This window comes from Canis lupus, chromosome 37 (genome assembly GCF_003254725.2).
Source record: "Canis lupus dingo isolate Sandy chromosome 37, ASM325472v2, whole genome shotgun sequence".
Lineage (NCBI taxonomy): Eukaryota > Metazoa > Chordata > Mammalia > Carnivora > Canidae > Canis > Canis lupus.
The window spans coordinates 22,807,219-22,816,397 of NC_064279.1; the positions used below are offsets into that span (position 1 = coordinate 22,807,219).

General features: G+C 35.5%; 1 long non-coding RNA gene across 3 annotated transcripts in view; it reads right to left on the bottom strand.

The window, feature by feature from the left end:
- Nucleotides 1–8,148, bottom strand: part of LOC125754481 (uncharacterized) — a 68,722-nt gene extending 60,574 nt beyond the window's left edge. For all 3 annotated transcript variants that reach the window (XR_007408819.1, XR_007408818.1, XR_007408820.1), the window contains exon 1: nt 7,840–8,148. This is a non-coding gene — a long non-coding RNA (uncharacterized LOC125754481). The remainder of the gene's footprint in view (nt 1–7,839) is intronic.
- Nucleotides 8,149–9,179: the final 1,031 nt, after the last annotated feature.

A 9,179-nucleotide genomic window follows, 5' to 3' on the forward strand; every position in this document is an offset into this window, starting at 1 on the left:
GTACCCAAATACTGAATGTACATAAACTAAGTTCTATATAATCATTGCGAAATGTCTGGAACTTTTAAGAATGCAGGCAAAACCAAATGTGCCACTTTCCTCATTTTAGATAATTTCTAAATTTGCAGTTTACATTTGAATCTTGCTATATAAATAGTATTTGCAAAGTGTCAAATATAAAGCATTTCAAAGAACTCTGTGCCTTACCTCAGTTGGCAAATGATAGGACAATTCTTGGATTCTGTCTAGATTAGTGCTGTCCAGTAAAAATACAATGGGAACTACGTATCTTTAAATTTTCTAGTAGTCACATTAAAAACAGTAAAAAAAAAAAAAAGTAGAATTAATTTTAATAATATATTTTATTTAACCCAGTATGTCCTAAATAATGTCATTTTAACATGTAATCAATTAAAATTATTAGAAATTCTTTATATTTTTTGCCATTTTAGTTCTAAGTCTTCAAAACATGATTTTTATTTTACACTTACTGAACTTTCAGTTCATACTGGGCACATTTCAAGTGCTTAACAGTCACATGTGACTAATGACTGCCATACTGGACAGCACAGGATTACATACTACAACAGTCAACAATACACTCTATTAAGTGTGAATGAGTCCTACTCTTTGCTAGCCTTTTTGAAACTTTTTTTTTTTTTTTTTTTTTTTTAGGATGTTTTAAGCTACTTGTATAGAAGACAAAAATCAACTGGCTTGGACAACAACAAATGAAAGAAATTAATTACTCAAATACTAAGAAGTTTGAAAATGGGGTGGCTCAATGTTTGGCTAATTTAGAGGCTTCATAATGGTATCAAAACCCCAGAGTCTTCTCATCTTTCGTTAGACTCAAAGTAGATCTTATAATAGAAGAGTTTTAAAAGGTGATTGCTACAGTTCTAAGAATCATATCCAACAGAAAAGGGGTTGCTTCCATGATTCTCTTTTTAAGAGATAAGAAGAATTTTCCAGAGGCCCTACAATAGACTTTCTACCATGTTTTATTACCTAAAAAGTGGTCATATGTGCACCTATATACCTATCACTGCCAAGGGAAATAGGATTACAACAAATAGCTTCTTTTGTAAGTATATCTGGGCTTCTGAAAGGAGTGAATTGGAATAAAATTTGGGTCTTCCAGGATGCCTGGGTGGCTCAGTGGTTGAGCATCTGCCTTTGGCTCAGGGAGTGATCTCGAGACCTGGGATCAAGTCCCATATCAGGCTCCTTGCATGGAGCCTGCTTCTCCCTCAGCCTATGTCTCTGCCTCTTTCTGTCTCTCATGAATAAATAAATAAAATCTTAAAAAAAAAATTTGGGTCTTCCAGCAATAAGTAAGTGGGGGGGTAGATTAAATTTTACATAGGCAATTAAGTGTCTGCCACACATCATCTTTAAACAAACTTTCTAATGCAACTTTTAAGATTTTCTTCAATAGAAAGTATTAGGACATTTCCTTATTTATATCAAGTTCCCAAACTCATGTATTCCTTTCTGTTTTTTTTTTTTTATTCCTTTCTGAACAAAGAATTTCTGTGTCTCAGAAATGCATCATTTCTGTATATAGAAATTCAAAAAAGAAATATGGAATCTCATTTTTCAGTTGTCACATTGTGTAACCATACATCCCAGTTTTACCGGAAGCGTGAAATTCCATGCATTTTATCTAACTGTAAATTAAATTTTCTTAAACAACAATGATGTTCATTCTCAAAAGTGTCTTACATCTTTAAAAAAAAAAGATAATAAAAATTGCCTTTAAGGAAGTTTTGAATTTAGCAAACACAACTTCAAAGTAGTTACTATAAATATGTTCAAAGAACTAGAGGAAATCATATTTAAAGAATTAAAGGAAAGTACAATGACAACAATTCACTGAATTAAGAACAACAATAAAAAGATACACATTATAAAAAAGAATCAAGTGAGATGCTAGAATTGAAAAATATAATAATAGAAATAAAATTTTCACTAGAGGGGCTTGAGAATAGATTTGAGCTGACAGAAAAAGAATGTGTGAACTCAAAGATAGAGTCATACAGATAAAACAATTTCAAGAATAGAAAGAAAAGAAAATGAGAAAAATAAAGAGTCTCAGAAAAACATGGGCTATGAGAAAGTACATGAACATATGAATAATGGGACTACTAGAAGGAGAAGAGAGAGAACAGAAACAAATATTTGAAGAAACAATGTTTGAAAGCTTCCCAAATTTGATTTAAAAATTAATTTACACAATTAAGAAGTTCAATAAACTCTAAATAGGGTAAAACCAAAGACATCACATCCACAACTAGGCATATTATAGTCAAAATGTTAAAATGCAAAGCAAAGAGAAAATCTTGAAAGCAGCAAAAGAAAATAATTCATCATGTACAAGCGAATTCCAGTAATATTCATAACTGACTTCTAATCAAAAAATGGAAACCAGAGGGAAGTATGATAACATATTCAAACTACTTACAAGAAAAAGATATAGAAAAAAAAAGCTGTCAAGCAAGAATCCTATACCTGTAGCAAACCCCCTTCCAAAACTGAGAAAGCAAGATAATTCCAGATAAACAAAGACCAAAAGAATTTGTTGCTAGCAGAACTACCTTGCAAGAAATACTAACTGAAGTTCTTCAAACAGAAAAGAAGTGACATTGGGCGGCCCTGGTGGCTCAGCGGTTTAGCACCACCTTCAGCCTAGGGTGTGATCCTGGAGACCTGGGATCAAGTCCCATATCAGGCTTCCTGCATGGAGCCTATTTCTCCCTTTGCCTGTGTCTCTGCCTCTCTCTCGGTGTCTCTCATGAATAAATAAATAAAATCTAAAAAAAAAAAAATTGGAGAAAGAAATGAAGTGACATTATACTGTAATCTGAATCCACATGAAAAAAATAGAGTGCCACTAAAGACAATTATATAGCAAATACAAAAGATAGCAAAATTACATTCTTCTCTTTTCTTCTCAATTATTTTTTAAAAAACAACAGCACAAAATAATACCTATAAAATTGAATATGGGGATTTATAGCTTATATAAATTTATATAAATATTAATTTTGGAGCTTATAACACAGAGATATATATTTAACAACAGCAACACAAGTGAGGAAAGAAGGAAACCATAGTGGAGCAAGTGTTCTATATCTCACTGGAATTAAGTTAGTATACATCTCAAATATATTCTGATCAAATAAGACATGTATTGCAATTCTTGGAGCAACTACTTAGAAAAATAATTCAAAAATATACTTAAAAATCAATAAAGGAATCATTTTTTAAGATTTTATTCATTTATTCATGAGAGACACAGAGAGAGAAAGTCAGAGACACAGGCAGAGGGAGAAGCAGGCTCCATGCAGGGAGCCTGATGTGGGACTCAATCCTGGGTCTCCAGGATCACACCCCTGGCTTACGGGGGCACTAAACCGCTGAACCACCAGGGCTGCCCTCAATAAAGGAATTAAAATTGTACATTAGAAAATACCTGCTTAATCCAGAAGACGACATTTAAATAACAAAACAACAAGAGACACAAGACTAGAGAGCAAATAGTAAAACTACAGACATAAATTCAAATATATTAGTAACAATGTTAAATGTGAATGGGATAAACAACCAACTCAAAAGGCAGAGATTGTCAGCTTTGACTTTGGATAATAAATTTTGATCCAACTAAATATAATGTCATTAACAAGTAAAAATTCACATTGGGATACAATTCTAATAATATATTAGGAGTTTCTCCAGGACAATTCTAAGGAATTTTGCCACAAATTGGTATCAGTTAAAAGCTTCTGAGTTACCTTTTTGCACACAGAGTTGAGGAACTGAAAGACCAGAGTACTGAATGTGTCTCTGATAAGGAGAGTGAATTACCAAGATAATCACAGAAGTTGAGGTAGAAAAAAAGACTGTGAGCCTGGTGCCAAAATCTCTATAAATAAGAATGTTGTTTATGAAATTGAGGTGACAAAGACTAAGAAGAGACAGCAGTAGAGCCTGGTCTTTTGAGCCTCTGAAGTTAATGTCTATTATCTACTAGTTATTACATTAGGCATTCAGGTAAATACAGAAAAATAAAACATATTCCCTGGCCATAAAATACAGTGGGATAGACAGCTTTATAAAGAGATAAATGCAATACAATGTTACATTAAAGTAAACTCTGGGATTAAAGCAAGAGAAAGAATCATTGATCTGGGGACACAGTGATAAAGAATGACTTTAGTAGGAAAGATAACGGAAAAGCTCTTTTTCTAACTTGGGATTAATTCATTATGACATTTTATCATTTGAAGCAGTGGGTAGCAGGGGTCCAGGTGCTAAGAAAGCTGTAAAAACTATAAAAAAAAAAAAACTGTAGTTATTTAGTCAAGGGTGAAATATAATGGAGGCTGGGGCTAAGTAGTAATCTCCAGCCCTAGTTCTGACAAATGGGGACACAAGTGATCTCATATAAGTGGCAGAGGAATTCAACAGTTGGGCAGGGCTGGCCAGAAAGACCAAGATATTAGCAAATATTTGAAAACCCAGGCAGTTATGTCTAGGAAAAATAGGATTAGGGGTACTGACAAAGAAGAGCCCCAATCCCAGCTGGGGACTGGTCTAATTGGTAGATAGCTGGAAAAGGAACTTCATATTAAAAACCAAAACTAAAGGACTATTTTGTAAATCTTTCCCCAGAATGCTCATTATCTGCACAGTAGCTGGACTCCATTTGCAGTTTTAACATCCACTGATGATTCTAGTCTGAATCAATTCTTAATACTGGAATTGCAAAATCATGATAATTTGGTTTTAATTTCAAGTTCCTTAAATACCCAGGGGAGCTAAAGCTATTGTCAAAATGAAAAAGATACCTGAACATGTTAAATGTAAGAGGAATTTGTGAATATAATCCATTATAATTGCCTTTAAGAAATTCCTGTTTAATATATTATGAAAATTGGTATTCTTTTTTTAAAGATTTATTTATTTTGAGAGACAAAAAAGCATGAGCACACATGAGAGTGCATTGGGGGGAGGGGCAGAGGGAGGAGGAGGAAAAAAGAGAGAGAGACAGAGAGACAGAGAGACAGAGAGAAAGAGACTCTCAAGTAGACTCTGTCCCTGGAGCCCAACACGGGGCTTGATTTTACAACCTGAGCTAAAACCAAGAATCAGATGCTAAACCGACTGTACCACCCAGGCTCCCCTAAAATGCATTTTCTATGCTGAGTTACATATTATTAAATTAATATCAAAATGATAAAAATTCCATTTGGACCATATAATTTATCTTCCAAATCAAGATACTTTTGAAGGTAGAATTTGATGCTATCAACAAGTACCCAAGGACAAGAGCTATAACCTGGCAAAGTCCTAGGGACCTGAATTAGCTTCTCTATACTCTACCTCAACTTCTCACTCACATGACCACACCCTGAACATGTTCAACAACCAAAACTGCTCCACCCTTAGAAACCCATTCCCCGGGAATCCCTGGGTGGCTCAGCAGTTTAGCGCCTGCCTTTGGCCGAGGGCGCAATCCTGGAGCCCCGGGATCGAGTCCTGCGTCAGGCTCCCTGCATGGAGCCTGCTTCTCCCTCCTCCTGTGTCTCTGTTTCTGTCTCTCTTTCTCTCTATCATAAATAAACAAATCTTTAAAAAAGAAAGAAAGAAAGAAAGAAAGAAAGAAAGAAAGAAAGAAAGAAAGAAAGAAAGAAAGAAAGAGAAAGAAAGAAAGAAAGAAACCCATTCTCTAAAACAGTGTTTCCTTCTGTCCTTCCAGCTTGCCATAACTACTATTCTTGATCTTCACCGTTGACTTGCTAAAGCCTCCCTCTTGTCTTTATTTCTCCTCCTGACCAGCTTAGATTTTACAGTCTTGCCAAAATACTAAAGTCCCTTGACTCTTGTTCTTTTCTAACCCTCCTGGCAAAACCCCAATCCTGGATGAATTGAACCATTTACCTTCTTTTTGTCTGCATGAAGACTACCGAGCTGCTACAGGAAAATGATACATTTTAACAGTCCAAGTTCACAATCACCAAGTTCAAATGGGTTTCAACATCGCCTGGCAGTCTTCCTTCAGCCTGGCTTCTGCTAACTGAAGCTGGTCTTACCAACGTCACCATTAATCTTGATAATGATAACACTGCTAGTCATAATGATCACCTTCTGGTCTTTTTAGTGCCTTCCAAAAATATTTAAAATAGTTTTTTTTTTTTTATTCTCTGTCCTTGGCTTTCATGACATCTTGAGCTACTTCTCCCTTAAGATTTAGTCCAAAACGCTCTTCTCATTCTGCTTTTTTTTTTCAATGAAGTCTCTTTTTATCTAGCATATTATAAATTTTATGTATCTCTTGTTATTGACTCTCATCTCTTCTAAGAACATAAACTCCCATGATGTCAGGGTCTTTTTTTTTTTTTTTTTTTGGTCTGTCTGGCTTACCTTTGCAATCCCATTGCCCTCTAGTCTGTGCATACTAGGGCCTCAGTCAATATTTTTTTGAGTGAATCTGTAAGTGAATAGCATTCTCAATAAATATTCATCAGATGAACATCTGCCATAGTAGCAATTTTTTTTTATTATTAAACTACCAGCTTACCATATTAATTATATGAAAGCTAAACAGTTAAAATCCACATGTACTCCTAGGGCATTAAATACTCGCTTGAGCAAATTTCCTTTTTTTGGCCTTCTGACTTAGTCTATTTGCTGAGCCTAATTAAGCAAGGGTGTCTTCTTTCAGGCTTAAACTACTACTTCAGTGTCATTAACTTTCCAAATGTATTTATCTTTAGCCTCATGCCTATTCCTTATTTGCATTTGTATTTCCAAAAACTTACTATATATTTTCATTTTGATATCATTATTTATACTTCAAAATCAACATTTAGAAACTCAAATTTATTTACTCAAACTCTCACATTGACCTCAAATAAAAATAGACACATGCTGAAACTGTTTTTTAGTATTATTGTTTATAATGTTGATTATTTGCTTCACTGACTACTCAGATGACCAACCTAGAAACAATGGAGTCTCCCTTATTTCTTTCCATTTCATATTTCCTTTATGCAATTGATCCCCCGTGTTGCTGATTTTACCTGATTTTGTCTCACACAAATCTTTCCTTTTCCATGCTTTCAAGTCTTTGGTTAGGAGTTTGTTAATGTTAGGAGTTTGTTAATGCAAAACCTTCCTAATTGGTCTCCCAACTGGCTTCCAAATATTCAATTCATTCTTTGTATCATTGCCAACTTTACAATTCCAAACGGCTCCATACCCTTCAAGGAAAATGTTCAAATGCTTCATAAAATACTTTAACCTTTAGATTAGAGAGGGAGTTTGTAGAATTAATCTTATTCTCTCCTGGGAATCACTCCATTTATGGTAAACTGATATCCACATGAGTGGATAAACCCTTGGAATAAGTTAGCCTAAAATGGAGCAGTTTTACTACTAATCCTTAGAGGTTGGTAAGAAATCCCAGTTTTAGGAATGAGATGGAGGCTTTTTGGAAAAAGGGGCAAGGAAGAAATAAGATATAGTCAAAACATATTATAGCACACGTGAGGAGCTGAAATCACTTATAAATATATGAAATATTTTTAGATACAGTAGTCCCCTCTTATCCACAGGGGAAACGTTCCAAGACCCCCGTTGGTTGCCTGACACCAAAGACAGTACTGAACCCTGTATATAATATACCGCACCTTTTCCTCCTCTATTATAAGAGTAATAAAGTTAAATTCATAAATCAGTCACAGAGATTAACAATAAAATAGAACAATTCTACTCTAATGATAGTTACACAAATCTTGCTCTTTCAAAAGTATCTTACTATATTGTACTCACCTTCGTGATGACGCAAGATGATAAAACGCCTACGTGCCATGATGACGATGAAACGCCTACATGCCATGATGACGATGACGTAGCAGCTGTGATGTAGAGTTAGGCTACTATTGGCCTTCAGCTGATTCGTCATGAGGGGGATCCTCAGCTTCCCAGCAGCAGGTGACCCCGCAGATAACCGAAACTGCGGGAAGCGAAACTACAGATAAGGGCGGACTAGGACTACTGTATATAAAGATGACCTCGGGGCCTTCAAGTTTCCTTTGGGAGGGGCGTGAAGTAAGAAGAGAAGAAACGAAGATGTAGTCGCTGGAGTGTTCTTTTCTGTCTGAAACTGCAATCCTAGTGACAAACCCCTGGGAGACGAACTCCCGTCTTCGTGGGAGCATCCCCCCATTTCTAATACACCAGCTTGCCTGGGACTAGCATCTTTAAGGAGGGAGCGCTCTGCAGCCCAGAGATACACAGTTATCCAGGGGGATGAACCGAGAAAGGAAATTACAAGGTTTTGTTACCCTTATCAGTCACTTTACGGTTTTCACTTTCAATAGATTAATTTTAGCTTCTTACAAGCTGAAGAAGCCTGCAGAACAAATATTATGTCCATATTCTACACAAAGCAATTACAGCCCCTAAAATTGGAGTGATGTGGCCAGGGTCACAAAGCTAGCCAAAAATTCATTTAGTCTTCTTGCCATTAGCATATGAGGTAGTTACCAGGTCTGAACTTTCTTTTTCTTTTTTTTTTTTTTTTTCTCCAGGTCTGAACTTTAAAAATACGGTGGGTTTCATCAGAATCTATTATAGTAACATCTTTTTTTTTTTTTTAATTTTTATTTATTTATGATAGTCACAGAGAGAGAAAAAGAGAGAGAGGCAGAGACATAGGCAGAGGGAGAAGCAGGCTCCATGCACCGGGAGCCCGACGTGGGATTCAATCCCGGGTCTCCAGGATCGCGCCCTGGGCCAAAGGCAGGCGCCAAACCGCTGCGCCACCCAGGGATCCCTATAGTAACATCTTTAAATGAAAAAGTTGTGACTTGGTCTGGAACCCAGGGTTCATTCTTTCTTAGTACATATGACATCATTCTGAAAGACCACGAAAAAATTCAATTTAATCTGATATTTTCTCTTTATATTATTTTCTCATTGTACCTTTATTTCTATACTTTCGTTTCATCATGAGCCCCAAAGGATAATGATTAGATAATATTCATCTTTTTCTTCCTGATACTGTATTTCTGTCATTCAGGCAGAAAGGGCTCAATAAATATTTATTAAATTAAATAGCTGAAATTCACATGCAGGAAAAATATCCGATGCCTAAATACTGTTGATTT